The sequence below is a fragment of the Scyliorhinus torazame genome, chromosome 24 (assembly GCF_047496885.1).
Source record: "Scyliorhinus torazame isolate Kashiwa2021f chromosome 24, sScyTor2.1, whole genome shotgun sequence".
Classification (NCBI taxonomy): domain Eukaryota; kingdom Metazoa; phylum Chordata; class Chondrichthyes; order Carcharhiniformes; family Scyliorhinidae; genus Scyliorhinus; species Scyliorhinus torazame.
The window spans coordinates 24,326,970-24,353,566 of NC_092730.1; the positions used below are offsets into that span (position 1 = coordinate 24,326,970).

The 26,597-nt window shown below is 51.2% G+C and overlaps 1 protein-coding gene across 5 annotated transcripts in view; it reads left to right on the top strand.

The window, feature by feature from the left end:
* LOC140399972 (pyruvate carboxylase, mitochondrial-like) overlaps positions 1 to 26,597 on the top strand; it is a 445,397-nt gene that overhangs the window by 228,657 nt on the left and 190,143 nt on the right. The window lies entirely within an intron of this gene.

Genomic DNA, 26,597 nt, shown 5'->3' on the forward strand with positions numbered 1-26,597 from the left:
CGTGCAGGTTAGGTGGATTGGCCGTGTTAAATTGTCCCTTAGTGTCCAAAGATGTGCAGGTTGGGTGTTTTGGCCGTGCTAAATTGCCCCTTAGTGTCCAAAGATGTGCAGGTTAGGTGGATTGGCCGTGCTAAATTGCCCCTTAGTGTCCAAAGACATGCAGGTTAGGTGGATTGGCCATGCTAAATTGCCCCTTAGTGTCCAAAAAGGTTAGGAGGGGTTATTGGGTTATGGGGATAGGGTGGAAGTGAGGGCTTAAGTGGGTCGGTGCAGACGTAAGGAGTAAGTAAGTTTAATTACGATTTTCTAAATATCTTGCTTAATACTGAATTCTAGCAATTTCCCCGTGATCGACGTTGGACAAACTGGCCCATAGGTTCCCATCTTTCTGTCTTCCTCCATCCAGGCAACATCCTGGTGAATCTCCTCTGCAGCCTCTCCAGCGCAGTCACATCCTTCCCATAGTGTGGCGACGAGAACGGCGCCCAGTACTCCAGCTGTAGCCTCGCCAGCGTTTAATGCAAATCCATCATAACCTCCCTGCTCTCGCGGATCCACGGGTGGCAGACTCCACCAGGTGCTCTGCCCGCAGGCGAATTTCGACTTTTGACCAGTGTGCAAATGCACGCGGACGAACTAATAAGGGGCTGGTTTAGCACAGTGGGCTAAACAGCTGGCTTGTAATGCAGAACAATGCCACCAGCACGGTTCAATTCCCGTACCGGCCTCCCCGAACAGGCGCCGGAATGTGGCGACGAAGGGCTTTTCACAGTACCTTAATTGAAGCCTACTTGTGACAATAAGCGATTATTATTATTATTATTATTATTATTATTATTAATAACCAGAAACCTGAGATCTCGGGAGACGCCATCCTTTATAAGGAGCCGGAACTGGGCACGGGTCTGAACATATCGTTTGCTTTTCAGCAGGATTAATCCAGGTTTAATGGCCTGGTCTTGTATTACAACTTCGAATTCTTGTAAATTAGAAGTAAATTAATGCCAATTTAATACATGAATAATTGTCACAGACTTGTCTGCATTGAACAGATAAAATGCAGACCGAGCGAGCTGCAGAAAACTGCAGGACTATTCTTGTTCCTTCATTATCTGTCATTTAAGAAAAACAAGTTCTATTAACGTTATCACTGCATAGAACATGGAACATAGAACATTACAGCGCAGTACAGGCCCTTCAGCCCTTGATGTTGCGCCGACATGTGAAACCACTCTAAAGCCCATCTACACTATTCCCTTATCGTCCATATGTCTATCCAATGACCATTTGAATGCCCTTAGTGTTGGCGAGTCTACTACTGTTGCAGGCAGGGCATTCCACGCCCTTACTACTCTCTGAGTAAAGAACCTACCTCTGACATCTGTCCTCTATCTATCTCCCCTCAATTTAAAGCTACGTCCCCTCGTGCTAGACATCACCATCCCAGGAAAAAGGCTCTCACTGTCCACCCTATCCAATCCTCTGATCATCTTGTATGCCTCAATTAAGTCACCTCTTAACTTTCTTCTCTCTAACAAAAACAGCCTCAAGTCCCGCAGCATTTCCTCATAAGTTCTTCCCTCCATACCAGGCGACATTCTGGTAAATCTCCTCTGCACCCTTTCCAATGCTTCCACGTCCTTCCTATAATGCGGCAACCGGAATTGCACGCAATACTCCAAATGCGGCCGAACCAGAGTTTTGTACAGCTGCAACATGACCTCATGACTCCGAAACTCAATCCCTCTACCAATAAAAGCTAACACACCGTACGCCTTCTTAACAACCCTCTCACCTGGGTGGCAACTTTCAGGGATCTATGTACATGGACACCGAGATCTCTCTGCTCATCCACACTGCCAAGAATCTTACCATTAGCCCAGTACTCTGTCTCCCTGTTATTCCTTCCAAAATTAATCACCTCACACTTTTCTGCATTAAACTCCATTTGCCACCTCTCAGCCCAGCGCTGCAGCTTATCTATGTCCCTCTGTAACTTGTAACATCCTTCCGCACTGTCCACAACGCCACCGACTTTAGTGTCATCTGCAAATTTACTCATCCATCCTTCTACGCCCTCCTCCAGGTCATTTATAAAAATGACAAACATCAGTGGCCCCAAAACAGATCCTTGTGGTACACCACTAGTAACTGGACTCCAGCCTCAACATTTCCCGTCAACCACCACCCTTTGTCTTCTTCCAGCTAGCCAATTTCTGATCCAAACTGCTAAATCACCCTGAATCCCATGCCTCCGTATTTTCTGCAGTAGCCTACCGTGGGGAACCTTATCAAACGCTTTACTGAAATCCATATACACCACATCAACTGCTTTACCCTCATCCACCTATTTGGTCACCTTCTCAAAGAACTCAATAAGGTTTGTGAGGCACGACCTACCCTTCACAAAACCGTGTTGACTATCTCTAATCAAATTATTCCTTTCCAGATGATTATGCATCCTATCTCTTATAAACCTTTCCAAGATTTTGCCCACAACAGAAGTAAGACTCACTGGTCTATAGTTACCGGGGTTGTCTCTACTCCCCTTCTTGAACAAGGTGACAACATTTGCTATCCTCCAGTCTTCCAGCACTACTCCTGTAGACAAAGATGACTTAAAGATCAAAGCCAAAGGCTCAGCAATCTCCTCCCTAGCTCCCCAGAGAATCCTAGGATAAATCCCATCCAGCCTAGGGGACTTATCTATTTTCACACTTTCCAGAATTGCTAACACCTCCTCGTTATGAACCTCAAGCTCGTCTAGTCTAGTAGCCTGAATCTCAGTATTCTCCTCGACAACATTGTCTTTTTCCTGTGTGAATACTGAAGAAAAATATTCATTTAGCACCTCCTATCTCCTCGGACTCCAAGCACAACTTCCCACTACTGTCCTTGACTGGCCCTACTCTTACCCTAGTCATTCGTTTATTCCTGACATATCTATAGAAAGCTTTAGGGTTATCCTTGATCCTACCTGCCAAAGACTTCTCATGTCCCCTCCTGGCTCTTCTTAGCTCTCTCTTTAGGTCCTTCCTAGCTAACTTGTAACTCTCGAGCGCCCTAACTGAACCTTCATGTCTCATCTTTACATAAGCCCCCTTCTTCCTCTTGGCAAGTGTTTCGACTGCTTTAGTAAACCACGGTTCCCTTGCTCAACCACTTCCTCCCTGCCTGACAGGTACATACTTATCAAGGACACGCAGTAGCTGTTCCTTGAACAAGCTCCACATTTCCATTGTGCCCATCCCCTGCAGTTTTCCTCTCCATCCGATGCATCTTGCATCCGATGTCTTGCCTCATCGCATTATAATTGCCTTTCCCCCAGATATAACTCTTGCCCTGCGGTATATACCTATCCCTTTCCATCACTAAAGTAAACTTAATCGAATTGTGGTCATTATCACCAAAGTGCTGCCCTACCTCCAAATCTAACACCTGTCGTGGTTCATTACCCAGTACCAAATCCAATATGGCCTCGCCTCTCGTTGGCCTATCTACATACTGTGTCAGGAAACCCTCCTGCACACATTGGACAAAAACGGACCCATCTAAAGTACTCGAACTATAGCGTTTCCAGTCAATATTTGGAAAGTTAAAGTCCCCCATAACAACTACCCTGTTGCTTTCGCTCCTATCCAGAATAATCTTTGCAATCCTTTCCTCTACATCTCTGGAACTTTTCGGAGGCCTATAGAAAACCCCTAACAGGGTGACCTCTCCTTTCCTGTTTCTAACCTAAGCCCATACTACCTCAGTAGACGAGTCTTCATCAAACGTTCTTTCTGCCACCGTAATACTGTCCTTGACTAACAATGCCACCACTCCCTCTCTTTTACCACCTTCCCTGAGCTTACTGAAATATCTAAACCCCGGCACCTGCAACAACCATTCCTGTCCTTGCTCTATCCATGTCTCCGAAATGGCCACAACATCGAAGTCCCAGGTACCAACCCATGCCGCAAATTCATCCACCTTATTCCAGATGCTCCTGGCATTGAAGAAGACACACTTTAAACCACCTTCCTGCCTGCCGGTACACTCCTGCAACTTTGAAACCTTACTCCTGACCTCACTACTCTCAACCTCCTGTATACTGGAGCTACAATTCAGGTTCCCAGCACCTGCTGAACTAGTTTAAACCCTACCGAAGAGCATTAGCAAATTACCCCCCCTGGATATTGGTACCCCTCTGGTCCATGTGTAGACCATCCCGTTTGTAGAGGTCCCACCGACCCCAGAATGAGCCCCAATTATCCAGAAATCTGAAACCCTCCCTCCTGCACCATCCCTGTAGCCACGTGTTCAACTCCTCTCTCCCCCTATTCCTTGTCTCGCTATCATGTGACATGGGTAACAACCCAGAGATAATAACTCTGTTTATCCTAGATCTAAGTTTCCACCCTAGCTCCCTGAATTCCCGCCTTACATCCCTGTCCCTTTTCCTACCTATGTTGTTGGTACCTCTGTGGACCACGACTTGGGGCTGCTCCCCCTCCCCCTTAAGGATCCCGAAAACACGATCCGAGACATCACGCACCCTGGCACCTGGGAGGCAACACACCAACCGCGAGTCTCTCTCGTTCCCACAGAATTTCCTATCTATCCCCCTAACTGTGGAGTCTCCAATGACTAATGGTCTACTCCTCTTCCCCCCTTCCCTTCTGAGCAACAGGGACAGACTCTGTGCCAGAAACCTGTACCCCATGGCTTACCCCTGGTAAGTGCCCCCCCCCCCCCAACTGTATCCAAAGTGGTATACTTGTTACTAAGGGGAACGACCACAGGGGACCCCTGTACTGACTGCTTCCTCCCAGCCCCTCTCACTGTCACCCATCTATCTTTATTCTTCGGAGTAACTACATCCCTATCCCAGAATGCAGTTATGGCATTATTAGAACAAGTCTTTGACTTTCACGCTTGGGTACCACGAGAGGTACATGATAGGCGGCCCGGTAGCACAGTGGTTAGCACTGTTGCTTCGCAGCTCCGGGGTCCCAGGTTCGATTCCCGGCTCGGGTCACTGTCTGTGCGGAGTCTGCACGTTCTCCCCCGTGTCTGCGTGGGTTTCCTCCGGGCGCTCCGGTTTCCTCCCACAAGTCCCGAAAGACGTGCTTGTCAGGTGAATTGGACATTCCTCCGTGTACCTGATCAGGCGCCGGAATGTGGCGACGAGGGGATTTTCACAGTAACTTCATTGCGGTGTTAATGTAAGCCTACTTGTGACACTAATAAAGATTATTATAATCTCTTCTCTCTGGGCTTCTTGCAAAAGGGTTTTAGTTCGACCGACAAGCCCCCCCCCCCACCGCCGATTAACTAGTAGCTCAGTGAATGTGCGAGCTACTCGTGAACAAAGTGAACATTATCACTTTGCCACCTGGCGCCCGACCAACCTGAGTGAATGAGTGCCGCTGTGGGTCTGATAAGACGTGGCATGTTTTTCCCAACCTGTGGGAGTTACTTCCTGATGGATCCTTTCCAGTTCAGACAAGGGGATGCCCTGTTTATTTACATAATCCTTCGTAGCTTGATTGACATACAGAGCTTTTATTGCTCGATGAGCTGAGGAGACGTTATGATCTGGTGAGCTGATAGATCACCTGGTTTTAATTTATTATGCATGGACGCCAGCGCAGAATGTGTCGATTTTCACGACAGAAATTTCGGCATGACCCCTCCCCGATTCCGGTACCGGCGCCGACTGAAGCCGCGCCGAGAATGGCCGGGTCCTGGGCCGCGCATACGCACGGCTGACGACCTGCGCCGGTCGCGCCGTACAACATGACACCGGCCGTGCCCGTAACGTAACCCGCAAACCACCACCCCACAGCCCAGCCCGTGGCCAGCCCCTTGCAGGCACCCCCCTGGCCAGCGGCACGGATCCCGGCTGAGTGAGGCGGCGCTGGACGCAGCCCGCAGCTGGCCCGCCGGCTCAGACCTCACGTGGCCCGCGCCGATGGGAACCCGGCCTATCGGAGACGGAGCACTGTCAGCGGGCCGGCTGGCCAATGGCATTGCCCCTGTGCGTGGCACGCCTCACGGTGACACCGGTACGGAGAATCACCGCCCCCTGATTCCCAGCGTTCAGTTTAAGCTAATGAATCCATTTTGAGAGGGGCTCTCAGACATCTGGTTTGCAGGCCTCAAATCCCGAAGAGAAATTTCACCTGCAGGTCGTGTGGGTGCCACGATGGCACAGTGGTTGGCACGGCTGCCTCACAGCGCCAGGGACCTGGGTTCAATTCCGACCTTGGGCGATCGTCTGTCTGTGCGGAGTCTGCACGTTCTCCCCGTGTGTGCGTGGGTTTCCTCCGGGTGCTCCGGTTTCCTCCCACAGTCCAAAGACGTGCAGGTTAAGTGGGGTCACGGGGATAGGGTGGGCAGTGGGCCTAGGTCGGGCGCTCTTTCAGAGGGTTGGCGCAGACTCGATGGGCTGAATGGCCGCCTCCTGCACTGTGGGAATTCCATGATTCCAAGAGATTTGTAACAAGAACTGAAAATGCTGGAAATACTCAGCAGGTCAGACAGCGTCTGTGGAGATAAGGCCTGGAACGCAAACGGTTCCTCTCTGCTCAGATGCTGCCTGACCTGCTGAATGTTTCCACAACCTTCTCTCCTCATTTCAGCTTGTCTCTGGGCCTCCCGACGGCGTGGGGGGTGGGTCCAATGGGAAATCCCATTGCCAAGCGGCGCAAAAGGAGAATTTCGCCGTCAGCGAGCGAGGCGGCCAAATTCTCCGTCCTCGCTAGCAAGGGGGCAGACTCGCAACGGAGAACCCTGGCCATTAAAATATCCTGCTCTTGTTAAACGATGCAGTTTGTGAGATTATTCCTGATTGTGGAACTCACTGGAGCCTTGGCTAACCCATCACAGGCAACAGAAACAATTGAAAGTCTTTCCTACATACATTTCAAAAGCACTCCTGTCTGTAAGGCGTTCTGGGCCGTCCGCTGGGCATATAAATCGCAATGTGAATACAAAGTCTTTCTTTTTATCTGTGTGTTTTCTCCCAACTATCTCTCTAACTTCTCAAACGTCCCTGGCCACACCAGCCTTACGGAGTAAAACGCGAGTGGATTCGACAGGGTAGGCATGAGGATGTTTCCACTTGTGGGAGGATCCAAAACTGGGGACCATCGCTAATGAGCTCCGCGGGGACTCCAGGCGAACATCTTTGCCAGCGAGTGGTGGGAATGTGGAACTCACTACCGCAGGGAGTGGCTGAGGTGAATTGTACAGATGCTATTTAAGGGGGAAACCCCTGGGCATGCCACAGAAGTGTTACGGCGCGGAAGGTGGCCAATCCCCCCATCGTGCCCGTACCGGCTCTCCGAAGGGGCATTGTGGCTTATTGCCTGCCCTTTCTCCAGATTGATTCTATTCCAATGATCTTCTTATGCCCTCTCGAATGCTTCGATTGAACCTGCCTCCACCACACTTCCAGGCCGTGTAATTCCAGAGCCCCGCCACTCGCTGTGTGAAAAAGCTTTTCCGCACATCGCATTTGCTAACTTTGCAAATCACTTCAATTCTGCGTCCCTCTCGTTCTCTTGTCAGCCGTGATAGAATGGCGGAGCAGACTCGATGGGCCGGATGGCCTAATTCTGCTCCTGTATCTTATAACCTTTTACGAGCTGGAGCAGTTTCTCCCTATCTACTGTTGCTCTTATTAGCCTTAGTTTTATTAGCTCAAATTCTGTCACCTTTGCTCACGAGTCGCCAGGTATCTTTCTGATACCGCCACGTGGTTCAAGCTCAAGTAATGATTAATAATACAGCACACCGCTTAGTAAATGTTAAAACAACGGTCATTTATTATATATACAGCAATAAATACTTATACAATAATCCTACTGTCTATATCACTACCTACCACTAAAGGCCAATACTTAACTTTAGGAATGGCCCACCAGGTCAGGGAAACGAATGGTTTATCGAATTGGGTCTGGCCCGCGGGATTCAAAGGCTGATACAGGTCGATGGCTAGGAGTCTCTATCGGGTAGCGATCGCTGGAGTCAAGCTTACTTGTTTCTTTGTCGAAGGTTCTTGCGAAGGTTGCGAGCAGGAAGAGAAGGGTCGATCTGAACTTGGCCCCTTACTCTTATAGTTAGCTAGGGTCTTCCCGCCTCTCGGGGCGGACCTTGACCCTGGTTCCAAGTGATTGGACTTGGTCCCAATCACTCGGTTCGATATGCTCCAATAATGGGGCATTCCTTGATCGGGGGGGTGGTTGCCCACCTTTCTTTGTGTCAGCCTCTCTTGGTGCCGAGAGGTCTGGAGTAGCTTTACAAATGCTAATGTATAGCAATTGTTCCCGGGTATGGCTGTTCACTATGCAGATGGCTGGATTGTTGTGATGTTAATGGCTGCATGATTTGATCAGTCTGGCTTCCCCCAGAGGCGAATACACTGTTTTCCTTCCGTTTGAGTCCTGTTGGCTGATTTTCCCATCAGCCTCTGCCGTTCGCCATTTTGGATCGGGGTTTGATCAATTTAATCGGGAAGCAGCCATTTTACGTGGCTACACTACCCTCTCCCAAACCCCTCAGAATTTTGAGCAGCTCCATCAAATCCTCTCTCGGCCTTCTTCTCTCCACTGAGAACTGTCCCGACCTTTCAATCTATCATCATCACTGAAGTTTCTCACCCCTGGGCTTCCACGCTCTCTCCAATGCGTTCACACCCTTAGAACCATAGAACACACAGTACAGAAGGAAGCCCTTCGGCCCATCGAGTCTGCACCGACCCACTTCCACCCTATCCCCGTAACCCAATAACCCCCTCCTAACCTTTTTGGTTACTAAGGGCAATTTATCACGGCCAATCCCCCTAACCTGTACGTCTCCCTATAGCATGGCGCCCAGAATTGTGCACAATACTCCTGTTGAGGCCCACCGAGTATCTTGTGCAGGTTCGGCAGAACGTCCTTAATCTTGTACGCTTCGTCTTTTAAAATTGGTTCATGGTAGGTGGGCGTCGCTGGTTAGGCCCAGCGTTTATTACCCATCCCTAATTGCCCCTTGAGAAGGCGGTGGTGAGCTGCCTTCTCAAACTTACTGCAGTCCCATGTGCGTAGGTACACCCACAGTGCTGTCAGGGAGGGTGCTCCAGGATTTTGCGACAGTGAAGGAACGGCCGATATATTTCCAAGTCAGGGTGGTGAGTGACTTGGAGAGGAACCTCCAGGTGCTGGGGGTTCCCAGGCATCTGCTGCCCTCCTCCTTCTAGACGGTAGTGGTGGCGGGTTTGGAAGGCCCGATTAATAAAGCCCAGAATCCTTTATGCTTTAGTAACTGATCTCCCCACCTGTCCTGCCAACTTCAATGCACGTAGGCCCCTCCGACCCTTTCAGAATTTTACCCCTTGCTTTATATTGTCTCCTCAGCTGTTCCTACCTGAAAGCATCACCTCACACTTCTCTGCATCGAGGGAGAACGGAATAACAGGCTCCGCGGAATGCAGGCCCGAGCCTAGGCCCATTGGGCCACGTGGCCAAGTTCCGTGCTGCCAATCCAGTGTCATTTGCTGTGCAGTCGCCGGGCGCTTCTTGTGGAAGCGACATAATTCCGGAAGGTTCCTCGCCTGCTTGGGGGGGGCGGGGGGGGGGGGGGGGGGGGAGAGCGGGATTAGACAGGGCAGCTTTAGCCCAGGAGGCATCCTCCTCCCCGCGGAGGAGGGCGAGGGACCGGCGACTGAAGGGAAGAGGCAGAGGGCAGAGTGAAAGGAGGTCGGCGGGCCGGGAGAATAATGATGCCAGTGGAGAGACGGATGGAGAAAAGCTCCAGCCGCCAAATTATTTGTGCGTCAGCTTGTCGGGAGTGGGAAAATAACTTGACCCTAATGAGGGGGATTTCTACCAGTCCCTGCACAGCTGTCGATAGTTCAGCAAAGGGAGGACTGGAATATATTAGGAAAGCGAGCTTCACACTGTAATAAAGAGAGAGCAGATATTTCAACATCAATATTAGCTTCTACATTGATGTGGACTGTTAATTTAACTTCTTTGATTTATTTCCCTGTCGCCGCACATGGTTATTCGAAGGCCATTGTTCCTCCAGCATTGTGAATGTTTTTATTTGAATGACAGAATGATTTATACCATCCTCGATGACATGCTGAAAAAATGCCAACCTTTGCCTGTAGTCAAAGTGATAGTGTTAGCAAGCATTGAGTTCACAGGTAACTTCCTTTCTCTCGCGCCACTCTGAATTCACATCGGCATAAACGGAATACTCCCGAGGGGTCAGGGACCGGTTGGAGCTTTCCTTTCCTTTATCTGTCAAGCTGCAGGATCTGGAAGAGGCAGCGATGGTTGCGACTGGTTAATGTGCACCTCAGCTGTGATGAATGGTTACTGTAACACTGTACCCTTGTCATCATGTAAGGTGATGTCCCCTTTAAGACTGGGCTTGGAACCCTGGGGGACTCCGCCTCCGGCTCCACCCACCTGGGGGACTTCGCCTCTGGCTCCACTCACCTGGGGGACTCCGCCTCCGGCTCCACCCACCTGGGAGCCGTATATAAGAGGCCGCCTTGTGGGAGGCGTAGCTGTTAGCACACGTCTCAGCTCCAGTCTAGTTCTTAGTTTATTAAAGCCTTCTTTACTGTTTACACTCTAAGCGTCGTTATTGAGGGTGCTACCGTGGCAAAGTGTGGGTGGAGAAGTTCGCACATTGCCGGGCATAATCGCCACCGTCCTCCTGTACTGCGAATCATTGTGCCTTCTTCGGTCGAGCAGGTAGTGTCGCAACCCGCGTCGTCACCGCCAAGACTCTGGTGGTGGTCACCATCAGTCTGCCTGGTGGTTTCTCCACAGAATTCTGGGTAATACTCAAGGTAATCGGGGGCACAGTTGGCTGTGTTTATCTGTGTCGCAACAGTAGTGGGGGGGAGGATATGGGCTCTTCCTGTGCGTGAGCAGTTGCAGTCCCTGTCAGCTGATTGCGCTAAAGTGAACAAGTTGGCTTGACAAAGACTAACAATAAAGTTCAATGAATCTTTGAATCTATTCTTGAATCTCTTCAGTTTTTTTTTTTCATTTATGGGATGGTTAGGCCCAGCATTTATTGTCCCTCCCTAGTTGCCCCTCAGAAAGTGGTGGTGAGCTACCTTCTTGAACCGCTGCAGTTCTTGAGGTGTAGGTACACCCACAGTGCTGTTAGGGAGGGAGTCCAGGATGTAGCCCCAGCCACAGTGAAGGAGCAGCCAATATATTTCCAAGTGCGGGTAGTGAGTGACTTGGAGGACAACCTCCAGGTGATGGAGTACCCAGGTATCTGCTGCTCTTGTCCTTCTAGATGGTCGTGGGTTTGGGAAGTACTGCCTAAGGAACCTTGGCAAGTGGCTGCAATGTATCTTGTAGACGGTGCACTCGGCTGTCGCTGTGCGTCAATGGTGGAGGGTTTGAATGTTTGTGGAAGGAGGAGCAAGCGGGGCTGCTTTGTCCTGGATGGTGTCGAGCTTCTCGAGTGTCGTTGGGAGCCGCGCTCATCCAGGCAAGTGGAGAGTATTCCCTCACACTCCTGACTTGTACCTTGTTGATGGTGGACGGCTTTAGGGGGGTCAGGAGGTGCGTTACTCGGCGTAGGATTCCCAGCCTTTGACCTGCCGTGGTACAGTAAGAAGTCTTACTACACCAGGTTAAAGTCCAACAGGTTTATTTGGAATCACTAGCTTTCAGAGCGCTGCTCCTTCATCAATGACCTGAGGAAGGAGCTGTACTCCAAAAGCTAGTGATTCCAAACAAACCTGTTGGACTTCAACCTGATGTTGTCAGACTTCTTACTGTGCTCACCCCAGTCCAACACCGGCATCTCCACATCGTGGCTGCCCTGGTAGCCACAGTATTAATGTGACTGGGTCCAGTTCAGTTTCTGATCAATGGTAACCCCCAGGATGCTGATTGTGGGGGATTCAGCGATGGTGATGCCATTGAATGTCAAGGGGCGATGGTTAGATCCTCTCTTGTCGGAGATGGTCATTGCCGGGCACTTGTGCGGCGCGAATGTAACTTGCCCCTTGTCAGCCCCGAGCCCAGATATTGTCCAGGTCTTGCTGCATTTGGACAGGGACTGATTCAGTATCTGAGGAGCCGCGAATGGTGCTGAACATTGTGCAGTCGTCCGCAAACATCCCCACTTCTGACCTTGTGATGGAAGGGAGGTCATTGATGAAGCAGCTGAAGACAATTGGGGACAAGACAGTTGTTTCTTAACCAACTGAAGTTCTAATGTCCGGTCTACATATTGTTTATCAAATGTTTCACCTGTAAAATACGCCTCTAATGATTCCGTAAGTTTGTAGTATACATAAACGGTTTGGAGGAAAATGTAGCTGGTCTAATTAGTAAGTTTGTGGATGATACCCAGGTTGGTGGAGTGGCAGCCAGTGTTACGGATTGGCAGAGGTTACAGCAGGACACAGATAGGATGGAGACTTGGGCAGAGAAATGGCAAATGGAGTTTAATCCGGACAAATGTGAGGTAATGCATTTTGATAGGTGTAACATAGAGGGGAAATATACCGTAAATGGCAAAACTCTTCGAAATATAGAAAGTCAGTAAGATCTGGGTGTGAGATCCACAGATCTTCGAAAGTGGCAACGCAAGTGGACAAGGTAGTCAAGAAAGCAGACGGAATGCTCGCCTTCATTGGATGGGGCATCGAGTATAAAAACTGGCAAGTCACGCGGCAGTTGTAACGAACCTTGGTAAGGCCGCACTTGGAATACTGCGCACAATTCTGGTCGCCACACTACCAGAAGGATGTGGAGGCTTTGGAGAGGGTGCAGAGGAGGTTTACCAGGAGGTTGCCTGGTCTGGAGGGTGTTAGCTATGCGGAGAGGCTGAATAGACTCAGACTGTTTTCATTAGAAAGACTGAGGTTGAGGGAGCGACCTGATAGAGGTCTACAAGATTATGAGGGGCATGGATAGAGTGGATGGGCAGGCACTCTTTCCCAGGGCGGAGGGGTCAGTCACCAGGGGGCAGAGGTTTAAGGTCCGTGGGGCAAAGTTTAGAGGAGATGTGCGAGGCAGGTTTTTTGCACAGAGGGTGGTGAGTGCCAGGGGAGGCTGTGGAAGCAGAGACATTAACAGCATTCAAAAGGCATCTCGACAAACACATGGATAGGATGGGGATAGAGGGACACGGCACAAGGAAGTGCCGAGGGTTTTGGCCAAGGTTGGTATCATGACTGGTACAGGTTTGGAGGGCCGAAGGGCCTGTTCCTGTGCTGTATTGTTCTTTAATGAAGATGGATATAATCGGGAAACGAGACTCCATCAATCCAACGAACCCAGAAGCGAAGTGCTTGCGATATTTAGTTTCAGGACACCTTTTGGTAAAAAATAAAAATCAACAAAAAAATGTACTTTGAAAATATTTAAGAAAGAAAACATTTGATCATCAAACGTGGGACACGAACCCTTGATCCTTGGATTGCAAGCTCCATTAACTCCATTACTAACGTTAACCAACTATATAGGAACTACCTTGAACCCCCTCCCTTCCCCCAATCCCGTGGCCGTTTTGCAGAGGTGGCTCGCTATTGGCCAGCGGTGAGGCCCTGGGAGCCCGACGCTGCGAACGAAGCTTCCTGTGCGGCGAATGAGGACTTCAAGAAACTGCCTTGACATTTTATTTAAATAAAAATCACAGAACGGTTACAGCCACAGAAGGAGGCCATTTGGTCGATCGGGCCTGCACCAGCCCTCCAAACGAGCACTCCCCCCCCCCCCCCCCAGCTCTCCAAGCGAGCACTTCGCCCGGTGCCATCCTCCCGCCTTCGCCCCACAACCCTGCACGTCCTCCCTTTTCAGACATCAGTCTAAATCCCTTTTGACGCTCCCGCTTCATATTACAGAAGAGTCAACCGAGCCGCAAATGCAGGAGGCTGGGCGCAGGTGGGCAGGAAAGTGGCAAATGCAGTTCAGCCCAGAGAAGCGCGAGGTGATGCATTTGGGGCGGACATTGAGAGGCATGGAGGAAGCGATGCCTTGGAGTGAACGCTGCTGGAGGTTTTTTCGCGTCACAGAGGTTCACAGCACTGAAACAGGCCCTTCGGCTCATTGAGTCTGCGCCGATCATCAAGCACCTAACTTCCAATCCCATTTCCCAGCACTCGGCCCACAGCCTAGTAGGCCCCGACATCGCAAGCGCGCATCTCAATACTTCTTCAATGTTCTGAGGCTCTCTGCCTCCACCACCCTTTCAGCCAGCGAGTTCCAGACTCCCACCAGCCTCTGGGTGAAAAGGTTTTTCTTCAAATACCCTCTGAATCTCCTGCCCCTCACCTTAAATCTCTGCCCCCTGGTTATTGACTAAGAACATAGAACATACAGTGCAGAAGGAGACTATTCGGTCCATCGAAGCTGCACCGACCCACTTCAGCCCTCACTTCCACCCTATCCCCGTAACCCGATAACCCCTCCCAATGTTTTTGGACACTAAGGGCAATTTAGCGCGGCCAATCCACCTAACCTGCACGTCTTTGGACTGTGGGATGAAACCGAGGCACCCGGAGGAAACCCACGCACACACGGGGAGATTGTGCAGACTCCGCACAGACAGTGACCCAAGGCCGGGAATCAAACCTGGGACCCTGGCGCTGTGAAGCCACAGTGCTATCCACTTGTGCCACCGTGCTAGGAAAGGTTCCTTTCAATCACCCTACCTATATCCCTCCTAATTTTATACACCTCAATCATGCCCCCCCCCCCCCTCCCCCTCAGCCTTCTCTGCTCCAGGGAAAACAACCCCTGCCAACCCAGTCTCTCTATTGGGTTATTTTTCATGTTCACCGCCCCATCCTAATCCCGTATTCTCTTCCTCGGCAGTCTTATTTTACCCTCTCGCCCTCTTGTGTTTGACACAACAGATCCCATCCCGCACCCCGTGCGAGCGAACGGCCTTTCTCCCCAGTGTTGGACTCACTGGTGTTCGACCAGGTGGTCAGGAAGCCACACGGAACCCCTTCGTCCCTGAGCCGAGGTTTAGCATAGGAGAGCGTGAGGGTTGTGCAGGAACTGTATATGAAACATCTGGGAGGCCACCGTTTGAGTCCTGCGTGCAGTCCTGGTTGCCTCATCGCGGAAGGGTTGTCATTGCACGGTGCGTTGCTGACTCTGTGGCCTCAGTTGTCTGGCCCTACCCCGCCGCTGGCGGGATCTTCCAGTTCCGCCGATGGTGATCCACGGCGGCGGAGGGGGTGTGCTTCATGCAAAGACCCCCTCAACACAGCTGGGGCTGGAGACCCTGCCGTCAGCCAATGATGGACCTCCGACACCACGGCTCTTTGGTGGAGGGAGGGGAGGAAAGAAGAAAGCTGTGGACCGACGCCCCTTCGAGGGAAATAAATGCTCCCCACCTCTGCCTTGAATGGTAGTCCTCTTATTTGTCCCCGGGTTCTCAACACTCCCACCAGCGGAAACCGCATCCCAATACCGACCCTATCAAATCCCCTCGAGGATGTTGCATGTTTCAATAGTATCACCTCTGATTCTTCTCAATTGCATCGGGAAGCCTGTCCAACCTTTCTTCAGGAGACAAGCCCCTCATCCCTGGAATGAGCCGAGTGAACATCCTCTCAGCCTGGCTAGCCCATGCGGCTCTTAATCTCAGGGTGGTGGGTTTGAGCCCTCCGCTGGATGCCAGTGTCCGCCTGCGCGAAATCCCGAGGGGCACAGAGAGGGTGGATGGGGAGGAGCTTTTCCCCCTCGGGAGAGGGTGGGGTCAATAACCAGGGGGCATAGATTTAAGGTGAGGGGGAGGGGATTTGCGGAAGAACGACGTCACCCACCCAGAGGCTGGTGGGAATCTGGAACTTTGTGCCTGAAAGGGTGGGAGAGACGGGAGCCCTCGCACCATTTGAAGAAGCTCTTGCAGGCGAGCTCTTGAATCGCCAACGCACACAGGGCCACGGCCCAAGTGGTGGACATTGGGATCAGAATAGAATTGGTGCTTGATGGCCGTTGCAGACACGGTTGGCCGACGGGCTTCTCTCTGTGCTGGACGACTCTACGAACCGCCTGAAACCGTCCCGATTCGGTTGTCCTTCGGCCTTGCCCTTTCCAGAGATGTGAGGCGCACCCTCCTGCCTCTTTCGTGATAGTTGTAACCTCACAGCCCTGGCATTATCCATGCAAGTCTTTTCCACTCCTCCGATGATTCTATATTGTTTCAATAACGTGGAGGAAAGGACTGCCCCGTGCTCCCGAGTGTGGTCTCACCAAGGTTCTGTACAAGCATGGTATCATGGCTTTTCGCTTCTATCCCTCTCGAAACGAACCCGAGTACTTAGTTTGATTGTTCTTCTGACCTTTGTTAATCACGTTGCTACTTTGAGTGACTTGTTTATCTTAACCACTAGATCCCTTTGCTCCTCCACCCTATTCATACTCCAAATTAATTAAGCAGTGTGTGACCTTCTCGTTCTTCCCATCAGGATTGTCATGTGAGTGTACCTTTAAGAAATGGGTGTTTATAAATGGGTGTGTATATAAGTATCTGTAGTGAGAGTACCTTTAAGAAATGGGTGTGTATATAAGTATCTGTAGTGAGAGTACCTTTATGAAATGGGTGTTTATAAATGGGTGTGTATATAAGTATCTGTAGTGAGAGTACCTTTAAGAAATGTGTGTTTATTACTGCAGTGATGTCAGAGATAGGGTGGAGCTGGGCTGTCTGTCAGCTTTTTACTTTCGTTTTAGGCTGTTTGGTGCAGGCTGTGTTTTAGTTTCGTTTTCAGAGCTGGATAGCTGCAGTCACAGCCAGAAGGTGTATTAGAATCTCTCTCTGTAATCTAAAGATTGTCAATCGATCCTTTGATGATTTTAAACTAATAACTGCTCTCAGTAGTGACTTTAACCTGATGTGTTTCCATTTTAAAGGTTTTTCAAGCCTTATGGATGTTAAAAGGACAGCTTAAGCATTACTTAGTGTTGTATTCTTTGGGGGTTGTATTTGAATTGATGGTTGCTAAGATGTTCACTGTATGTTTTAAAAAGGTTAACTTGAGTTCATAGAATAAACATTGTTTTGCTTTAAAAAATACTTTCCCATTTCTGCTGTCCCACACCTGTAGAGTGGGCCGTGTGCTCCCCATACCACAATCTATTAAAAGTTGTGGGTCAGGTGAACTCCATTATACACTTCGGGGTTCTCTAAACCCTGGCCCATAACAGGATGCATCATCTCACACAGATCTATATTGAAATTCAATTTGCCAATGACTTGCCTATTCTGGACGTTTATGAGTGGTGTATCGTACTTAGTTCCAGCCCCCTCTGTATACTGTTTACTCAGTCACTGACTGAGGGAGTCGTTGGCAAACCCGGCATTTACGGCCCACCTCGAATTCTCCTGACCCGCAAGAAGAGGGCAACATATTTCATAGAATTTACAGTGCAGAAGGAGGCCATTCAGCCCATCGAGTCTGCACCGGCTCTTGGAAAGAGCACCCTACCCAAGGTCAACACCTCCACCCTATCCCCATAACCCAGGAACCCCACCCAACACGAAGGGCAATTTTGGACACTAAGGGCAATTTAGCATGGCCAATCCACCTAACCTGCACATCTTTGGACTGTGGGAGGAAACCGGAGCACCCGGAGGAAACCCACGCAGACACGGGGAGAACGTGCAGACTCCGCACAGACAGTGACCCAAGCCGGAATCGAACCTGGGACCCTGGAGCTGTGAAGCAATTGTGCTGACCCACAATGCTACCGTGCTGTCCAAATCTCCTTCTCTGAAGGACGGCGCGGTGGCAGGGTGGTTAGCGTTGCTGCCTCACAGCATCGGGGACCCTGGTTCGGGTCAGGCTTTGAGTTGACTGTGCGGAGTCCACACGTTCTCACCGTGTCTGCGTGGGTTTCCTCCGGGTGCTCCAGTTTCCTCCCACAGTCCAAAGATGTGCAGGTTAGGTGGATTGGCCTCGCTAAATTGTCCCTTAGTGTCCAAAGATGTGCAGGTTAGGTGGATTGGCCGTGCTAAATTGCCCCTTAGTGTCCAAAGATGTGTAGGTTAGGTGAATTGGCCGTGCTAAATTGCCCCTTAGTGTCCAAAGATGTGCAGGCTAGGTGGATTGGCCGTGCTAAATTGCCCCTTCGTGTCCAAAGATGTGCAGGTTAGGTGGATTGGCCGTGCTAAATTGCTCCTTAGTGTCCAAAGATGTGCAGGTTAGGTGGATTGGCCGTGCTAAATTGCTCCTTAGTGTCCAAAGATGTGCAGGTTAGGTGGATTGGCCGTGCTAAATTGCCCCTTAGTGTCCAAAGATGTGCAGGTTAGGTGGATTGGCCTTGCTAAATTGCCCCTTAGTGTCCAAAGATGTGTAGGTTAGGTGAATTGGCCTTGCTAAATTGCCCCTTAGTGTCCAAAGATGTGCTGGTTAGGTGGATTGGCCGTGCTAAATTGCTCCTTAGTGTCCAAAGATGTGCTGGTTAGGTGGATTGGCCGTGCTAAATTGTCCCTTAGTGTCCAAAGATGTGCAGGTTAGGTGGATTGGCCTCGCTAAATTGTCCCTTAGTGTCCAAAGATGTGCAGGTTAGGTGGATTGGCCGTGCTAAATTGCCCCTTAGTGTCCAAAGATGTGTAGGTTAGGTGAATTGGCCGTGCTAAATTGCTCCTTAGTGTCCAAAGATGTGCAGGTTAGGTGGATTGGCCGTGCTAAATTGCTCCTTAGTGTCCAAAGATGTGCTGGTTAGGTGGATTGGCCGTGCTAAATTGCTCCTTAGTGTCCAAAGATGTGCTGGTTAGGTGGATTGGCCGTGCTAAATTGCCCCTTAGTGTCCAAAGATGTGCTGGTTAGGTGGATTGGCCTTGCTAAATTGCCCCTTAGTGTCCAAAGATGTGTAGGTTAGGTGGATTGGCCTTGCTAAATTGCCCCTTAGTGTCCAAAGATGTGCTGGTTAGGTGGATTGGCCGTGCTAAATTGCTCCTTAGTGTCCAAAGATGTGCAGGTTAGGTGAATTGGCCGCGCTACATTGCATCTTAGTGTCCAAAGATGAGCGGGTTAGGTGGATTGGCCGTGCTAAAATGTCCCTTAGTGTCCTAAGATGGGCAGGTTAGGTGGATTGGCCTCGCTAAATTGTCCCTTAGTGTCCAAAGATGTGCAGGTTAGGTGCATTGGCCGTGCTAAATTGCCCCGTAGTGTCCAAAGATGTGCAGGTTAGGTGGATTGGCCGTGCTAAATTGTCCCTTAGTGTCCAAAGATGTGCAGGTTCGGTGGATTGGCCGTGCTAAATTGTCCCTTAGTGTCCAAAGATGTGCGGGTTAGGTGGATTGGCCGTGCTAAATTGTCCCTGAGTGTCCAAAGATGTGCAGGTTAGGTGGATTGGCCGTGCTAAATTGTCCCTTAGTATCCAAAGATGTGCAGGTTAGGTGGATTGGCCGTGCTAAATTGTCCCTGAGTGTCCAAAGATGTGCAGGTTAGGTGGATTGGCCGTGCTAAATTGTCCCTTAGTGTCCAAAGATGTGCAGGTTAGGTGGTTTGCCCCCCACTTCCCTCTTCCCCCCCCCCCCTCTTCCCCTCACCCTCCCCCCTCTTCCCACCCCTCCCCCTCCCCCTCCGATAACCTATCACTCCCCTGCTTACCAAGAACCTGCCCTCCTCTGAGACAAGCTTTTTATTCCAGGCTTAGTGATTAACTGAATTTAACCTCCCCGACTGATCTGATAGGATTTGAAGTGATGTTTTTGTCGTGTTGAGTGTTCTGATGCACAAATGGTCCAACACGGCTGTAGATGGTACAACTCTGTTTTATTGTCTTAACAACGACAACTACTAACTGCTGGCTTGGGTACGTGCTTCACCAGCTAACCTGTGGACCCAGCCCTATGACTATCTTAGTGAGGCACTCAGCACATGGTGTATGTCTGAGTGGCACGCTGTGAGCTCTGTGCTCTGAGCTATCTCCTGGTAGAATGAGCGGGAACTGTGGTGTTCCCTGTTTTATAGTGCGTGTGCTCTCACTGGTGATTGGCTGCGATGTTATGTGTGTGCTGGTTTGTCCAACTGCCTGTCCATCAGTGTGTGTATGACTGCACCATGATATGCTGATGTGGATATCATGACATCCCCCCCTTTCACAAAGGATATATGCCTACATGCTAATAGATAGAAATGTGTACTGAGTGCATCTGAGTATGTGTGTGCAATATTTACAACATGTACATGAGGCTAAACTATTGACAGAGGAAGGTGTCAGGTGCAACGAGGTTGTACCAATAACAGAACAAATGCAATCAGCAAACTACGAGAGAAAACTTCTGGAACAATGAACGACAAGAAAGAAACACGTTAACAGTCTGTAAAACAATTCAGTGAGTCCAATGTGCTAACAGGCTCATAAGTCAAGTCTCTCAGGTGGGCGACGAATTCGGGATGACCGCCTCAAGGGTGGCTCAGGATCCACCGGCTGAGGAATGGGCCTGGCCACGGGCGAGAGAGGAAGAGGCAGAGTGGCAGGAAGCTCAACAAATTCGACATCAGGGACAACAGGAGGGCGTGGCACCGGTGCATGATCTCGGAGCGAGCGCGGAACCAGACGAAGGGCCCGCTGATTACGGCGGCGAATGGAGCCATCAGGCATGCGAACCAGGAATGAGCGGGGAGCCACGCGTCGGAGAACCTTGGCGATTGCCGACCAGCCACCCTTCGGTAGGTGGATGCGGACGTTGTCTCCAGGCACCAGGGCAGGAAGATCAGTCGCCCGAGCGTCATGTGCCACCTTCTGCTGAGCACGCTGTTGTTGCATCCTTCACAACACGATAGCATTGTCAGGGTCAGGAACATGAATGGACGGCACAGTGGTCCTGAGGGTGCGACCCATCAACAGCTGGGCCGGTGAGAGGCCCGTGGACAGTGGGGCCGAGCGATAGGCCAGCAGGGCGAGGCAGAAATCCGATCCGGCAGCAGCAGCCTTGCAAAGGACCCGCTTGACGATGTAAACGCCCTTTTCCGCCTTGCCATTAGACTGAGGATGCAAGGGACTGGACATCACGTGTGTAAAGTTGTATGAAGTGGCAAAGGAAGACCATTCTTGGCTCGCAAAGCAAGGCCCGTTGTCAAACATGATGGTGAGCGGAATTCCATGGCGAGCAAAGGTTTCTTTGCATGCCCGGATGACAGCTGATGACGTTGTGTCGTGCAGGCGTATGACCTCCGGATAACTTGAGAAGTAGTCAATCAGAATAATGTAGTCCCTGCCGAGTGCATGAAAGAGGTCCACGCCCACCTTCGCCCAGGGGGACGTGACCAACTCATGGGGCTGAAGCGTCTCAGGGGATTGCGCCGGCTGAAACCTCTGGCAGGTGGGGCAGTTGAGCACCATGTTGGCGATGTCGTCGCTGATGCCCGGCCAGTACACAGCCTCTCGGGCCCTCCGCCTGCACTTCTCAACCCCGAGATGGCCTTTGTGCAGTTGTTCGAGGACAAGCCGATGCATGCTGTGTGGGATCACGTTCCGGTCCAACTTCAAGAGGACACCATCAATGACGGACAAGTCGTCCCGGACATTGTAAAATTGTGGGCACCGCCCCTTGAGCCACCCTTCGGTCATGTGGCGCATCACACGCTGTAGAAGGGGGTCAGCCGCAGTCTCACGGCGAATGTGGGCCAGACGTGCATCAGTGGCCGGCAGATTGGCCGATGTGAAGGCTACTTGTGCGTCGACCTGACAAACGAACCCCTCCGATTCGGGCGGTGTGTTCACTGCTCTGGACAGGGCATCCGCGATGATGAGGTCCTTTCCCGGGGTGTAGACAAGTTGGAAGTCGTACCTCCGGAGCTTGAGCAGAATGCGCTGGAGGCGAGGGGTCATCTGGTTGAGGTCCTTCTGAATGATGCCGACCAGGGGGCGATGGTCGGTCTCCACAGTGAACTGCGGAAGACCATACACATAATCGTGAAATTTGTCGATGCCGGTCAACAGGCCTAGGCACTCCTTCTCAATCTGCGCATAGCGCTGCTCTGTGGGGGTCATGGCCCGCGAGGCATAGGCGACCGGGGCCCATGATACGGTGTCGTCCCGTTGCAGGAGTACCGCCCCAATGCCGGACTGGCTGGCGTCAGTTGAGATCTTCGTTTCCCGTGTGGTATCGAACAATGCCAGTGCCGGGGCTGTGGTGAGCTTGACCTTGAGCTCCTCCCATTCACTCTGGTGTGCGGGCAGCCACTGGAATTCCGTTGTCTTTTTGACCAGGTGGCGAAGAGCAGTCGTGTGCGAAGCAAGGTTAGGAATGAACTTCCCCAGGAAGTTGACCATCCCGAGAAAGCGCAGCACTGCCTTCTTGTCTGCCGGCTGCTGCATGGCTGCGATGGCTGCCACTTTGTCGGCATCCGGCCGCACACCCGACCGGGAGATGTGGTCCCCCAGAAACTTTAGCTCAGTCTGGCCGAAAGAGCACTTGGCTCAGTTAAGGCGCAGGCCCTGATCTCGTATCCGTGCAAAGACACGCTGGAGACGACTGATGTGCTTCTGTGCTGTGGTGGACCAGATGATAACGTCGTCTATGTAGACGCGTACCCCTTCGATGCCCTCCATCATCTATTCCATGAGGCGATGGAACACCTCGGAGGCCAAGATGATGCCGAATGGCATTGTAGCAGCATCTGCCAAATGGAGTGTTGAAAGTGCACAGCTTCCTGCTGGAGTGATCCAATTGAATCTGCCAAAAGCCCTTTGAGGCATCAAGCACGGTGAATATTTTTGCCTGAGCCATTTCGCTCGTGATTTCTTCTCGTTTGGGTATGGGGTAGTGTTCCCTCATAATGTTGTGATTCAAATCTTTTGGGTCGATACAGATCCGGAGCTCGCCGGAGGGCTTTTTGACGCACACCATGGAGCTGACCCATGGCATTGGCTCCGTGACCCGGGAAAGCACTCCTTGGTCCTGCAGCTGCTGCTTGAGGCGGTCCTTGAGTGGTGCTGGGACTCTGCGAGGTGCGTGAATGACCGGGGTGGCGTTCGGTTTGAGCCGTATTCTGTACGTGTCGGGCAGTATGCCCATGCCCTCAAAAACCTCCTGGTTGTGCGCGAGGAGTGAATGGAGCTGCTCCCTAAAGTCTGCATCCGGGAAATCGGAGGTGCCTTCTGGAGACACCCCGCTGAACGAGGTAGAGGATCTTGTACGTCTGTGCGCCTAACAGAGGGTCCTTCGAGGATCCAACTAATTCAAACGACAATGTGGCTTTGTGTGAGTTGTGTGTAACCTCGAGCTGGCAGGACCCGTGGCCGGGATGACGTTTCCATTGTAGTCAACCAGCTGACAGTGGGATGGCAGAATCGGTGGTTTAACCTTCAATGTCTGGAAGGCTGACCATGCGAGGAGATTGGCGGAGGCACCAGTGTCCAGGCGAAATGTGATCAGTGATCGGTTGACACCACTCATCGCCCGGATCAATGCTGTGCACTGGCAGCGGCTGGTGGTTCTGACTTGGGGACATCCGTTTCTTGTGGATTACCGCAACGCGGAAGGGCTCCCTGTCTTCGGTATCACTGGTCTGCATACTATCTGGATATGACTCAGTGTAGGGGGGCTGAATCGCCCGCACGTCCCTGCGAGGCTGGCGGAATTGTTGGGAGTTGGCAGGTTGAGCTGCTCGACAGCAGGCAGCATAGTGGCCCATCCTGCCACAGCGGAGGCATTGTCGTGCTTTGGCAGGACATTGCCGCTTTAAATGGGCGGAGCCACAGTTGCTGCACGTCGTGACGTCATGGCGTTCGTTGCGCCACCGCGCATGCGCGGTGCGGTCCTGCGTAGAGTACGCCTGCGCATCACGCCCCTCTGCGTCAACGTCCCCTCTTTTGGCGCGTACAAGCGCACGAAATGGCCGCCCTCGGCCGGGCCGCGGGCCGGGAGGTACTCGATCGACTGGACCCGCTCCGCCTCGTGGGACCCGTGCCGTGCCGATCCGGCCGCCTGGATTTGGGAGTACCGGCTGGTCGCGTTCTCATGGAGGATGCAGGTCTCGATGGCAGTCGGTCGGGTGAGGCGCGTTATTTTTAGGAGCTGCTGGCGTAGGGTGTCCAAGGTGACCCCAAAAACTATCTGATCCCGTATCATGGAATCGCAGGTGGCCTCATAGCCGCAGGACTGCGCGAGGATACGGAGGTGAGTCAAGTAAGATTGGAAAGGCTCATCCTTACCCTGCAGGCGCTGCTGGAAGCGGGACCTCTCGAAGCTCTCAGTGACTTCCACGCTGAAGTGTTCCTCGAACTTCAGAAGCACCGTCTTATATTTTGTCTTGTCCTTGCCTTCCGCGAATGCCAGGGAGTTATAGATGTGGATGGCCTGTTGCCCCTCCATGGAGAGGAGGAGGGCGATCTTCTTGGTGTCCGATGCATTCTCCCTGTCTGTGGCTTCTAGGAAGAGCTGGAAATGCTGTTTAAACAGCTTCCAGTTTACGCCGAGATTACCAGCGATTCGGAGCGGCTGCGGCGGGCTGATGTTCTCCATGGTGCAGGATGGCGGATTTCTGAAAGGGTGCAGGTAGGTCTCACAGTCGCTGGTTAGCTTCCACTACTGGTATCATGTCGTGTTGGGTGTACTGATGCACAAATGATCCAACACGGCTGTCGATGATACAACTCTGTTTTATTGTCTTAACGACAACTACTAACTGCTGGCTTGGGTACGTGCTTCACCAGCTAACCTGTGGACCCAGCCCTATCACTATCTTAGTGAGGCACTCAGCACATGGTGTATGTCTGAGTGGCGCGCTGTGAGCTCTGTGCTCTGAGCTATCTCCTGGTAGAATGAGCGGGAACTGTGGTGTTCCCTGTTTTATAGTGCGTGTGCTCTCACTGGTGATTGGCTGCGATGTTATGTGTGTGCTGGTTTGTCCAACTGCCTGTCCATCAGTGTGTGTGTGATTGCACCATGATATGCTGATGTGGATATCATGACAGTTTTCAGATCATTAGGCCTTGTTTCTGGATTGCCAGCCCGGCAACATAACCACTGTCAGTTCATTGAGGAAAATTTGTAAAAACCTTAAAAGCATCTTAAAGTGGCACAGTGGTTAGCACCGCTGCCTCACAGCACCCCAGGTTTGATTCCGGCCTCGGGTGACAGTCGTGACTTTGCACCTCCCCCGCGTCTGGGTGGGTTTCCTCCGGGTGCTCCTGTTTCCTCCCACAGTCCAAAGATGTGCGGGTTAGCTGGATTGGCCGTGCCGAAATTGCCTCTTGGTGGGCAGGGATGTGCAGGTTAGGTATGTCAGGGATAGGGCGGCGTGAACGGGGCGGTGAACATGGCTGGAGCGCTCTTTCGGAGGGTCGGTGCAGATCTAATGGGCTGAACAACCTCCTTCTGCACTGTAAGGATTCTAGAAATCTGTGGAATCTGGAATTGTTTTTGAAGGATCTTTGAACAAGACTTTTAAGAGTTTGCATCAATTTTAAAGGCATCAATTGTAATTTTCTTGAATCATAAGACCTGGGGCGACCCTTGACCTGGAAACAGTCCCAACAGGAAGGAAGTTAAGACCAAAGTCGCATGGCCAGACGCAAAGAAAAGCTACACGTGGAGGAGCTGGGGGCTGGCGAAGGCAACTATCACACCTAGGAACAGGAATTGGCCATTCAGCCCCTCGAACATGCTCTGCCAATCAATGGCTGATTTGTGGCCTTACTCCATACACCTGCCTTTGGCCCATAACCTTTCATACCGTTGCTCAACAAAACTCTGTCTACCTCAGATACAAAATTAACAACTGACCGAGCATCTATTGCCTTTTGTGGGAGAGAGCTCCTCACCTTTATCTCCCTTTGTGTGCATCAGGTTGATATGACAATTGGTGGGGTGGTAAACAGTGAGGAGGATGTGGCCTTCGATTACAGGATATAGACGAGCTGGTCAGGTGGGCTGATCAGTGGCAAATGCAGTTCAATCCGCATATTGAACATGAAAATGACAAATGAAATGAAAATCGCTTCTGGTCACAAGTAGGCTTCAAATGAAGTTACCGTGAAAAGACCCTAGTCGCCACATTCCAGCGCCTGTTCGGGGAGGCTGGTACAGGAATTGAACCGTGCTGCTGGCCTGCCTTGGTCTGCTTTCAAAGCCAGCGATTTAGCCCTGTGCTAAACTGCCTCATGCTAAACAGAGAAACATACAGCACAGAACAGGCCCTTCGGCCCACGATGTTGTGCTGAACATTTGTCCCAGATTAAGAACAAATTAATCTACACCCCATCATTCTACTGTAATCCATGTACCTATCCAATAGCCACTTGAAGGTCCCTAATGTTTCCGACTCAACTACTTCCACAGGCAGTGCATTCCATGCTCCCACTACTCTCTGGGTAAAGAACCTACCTCTGACATCCCCCCTATATCTTCCACCATTCACCTTAAATCTATGTCTCCTTGTAATGGTTTGTTCTACCCGGGGAAAAAGTCTCTGACTGTCTACTCTATCTATTCCCCTGATCATCTTATAAACCTCTATCAAGTCGTCCCTCATCCTTCTCCGTTCTAATGAGAAAAGGCCTAGCACCCTCAACCTTTCCTCGTAAGACCTACTCTCCATTCCAGGCAACATCCTGGTAAATCTCCTTTGCACCTTTTCCAAAGCTTCCACATCCTTC